Source organism: Schistocerca cancellata, chromosome 6 (genome assembly GCF_023864275.1).
Source record: "Schistocerca cancellata isolate TAMUIC-IGC-003103 chromosome 6, iqSchCanc2.1, whole genome shotgun sequence".
NCBI classification, from domain to species: Eukaryota; Metazoa; Arthropoda; class Insecta; order Orthoptera; family Acrididae; genus Schistocerca; species Schistocerca cancellata.
In genome coordinates this window covers 477,026,527-477,027,988 of record NC_064631.1, presented here as the reverse complement: position 1 = coordinate 477,027,988, position 1,462 = coordinate 477,026,527, and positions in this window count along the sequence as shown.

Genomic DNA, 1,462 nt, shown 5'->3' with positions numbered 1-1,462 from the left:
CAAAGGTTACTGTGTTATATGTTAGATCCCACCCTCCATTAATGTGATGAACTTAATAACATCATAAAGATGTGCATTTGTTTGTCGAATTTCACCTCGCGTTTGCTGCACTATATCAGAAACTGAAAAGAGAAATAAAATTGCGATTACTCATAAACTATCCCTGACAGAAGAAAACCAAAAACTGTTTTCAATTCAGCACTCAAAATACAATTAGGATCACAATATTTTTTATCAGAAATAGAAAAAAAGGTTTTTTTTGTAGAACAGTGTTACAGCATGGTGATAAATCATTGTAAATAAATGTCTGTGGGGAACCTCTGAAGCGACATCAAGTGGGACGTCCGCATAAAATAAACTGTAGGAAAATAAGATTCCAGGCCGACAATTTTAAGGAAAGGAGTGTCTGACAACACACACGCCTACCTTTTCTTGATTACTCCTCGTCAGTGTGGGACCCTTGGCGGGTTGGTCGTAGACAAGACGTAGCGAAGATACATCAAACAGTTTAGCCTTACGTTACGTATTCCCTTAGGGCGAGAGCGGAACGGACATGCTCAACACACTCCAGTAGTGGACTCCACCACTGACGCATTGTGCATCTTGGACAGATTTACTGTTAAAACTCCTAGAGCCCACGTTCCATGAAGAGTCAGGCAACATATTACTTCCTCCCACAAACATCTCACGAAATGACCTCAACGGGAGAATTGGAAAACTTACAGCTCATTCGGAGGCTCTTATAACTTACAGATATAGGGTCGTGTCGCCTGCTACCTGACTATTCCGAAAAGTGATGCTTTTAACCAATCAGGATCTCAAGCAATCCCTAGAAACCGAAGTCACGTTCTTCTATCAGCACATTCTTGGCTCTGCATCCCAGTAAGACAAAACCCTTTATAATCATAAGATGCAAACTTTTCGTCGAGGTAAAGCAGGTAGTATTTGTTTCGTTTCGGACCTAGCCACCGCAGACGTCGCCAGGGTAAGATATTTCTTGTGACCACTGAATTCCGTCCAAGAGAACATAGGCTGAAGCACCATTTCGGGCGGTAACTGTGGTTATCACTCCTAGAGGAGATTTGCAAGTTAGTAGAATATCACGCCACCACTTGAGAAATAAGGCATTGGTATGCAATTCTTAAACGGTATTGTATTGAAAAGATGAAAATCATATGGTCTGAAGCCAGATATTGGCAAAGGGTTTTGGAGCCTTGCCAGACTGAAGCACTGTCTTACGGGAGACCGGTGACCCTTGCCAATGCCCGCCTTTATCGATAACTGTTGCATTTAACATCTACATCCTTATTCTGGCAACCACTACGAAACTGAAAACGGAGAGTACGTCCCATTGTACCAGTTATTAGGCTGCTTCTCGTTCCAGAAACGTACTGAGCGCGAGAAGAGTGATTGCTTGAATGCCTCTGTTCGCAATGTAATTAGTCTAATATTGTCCTCGAAT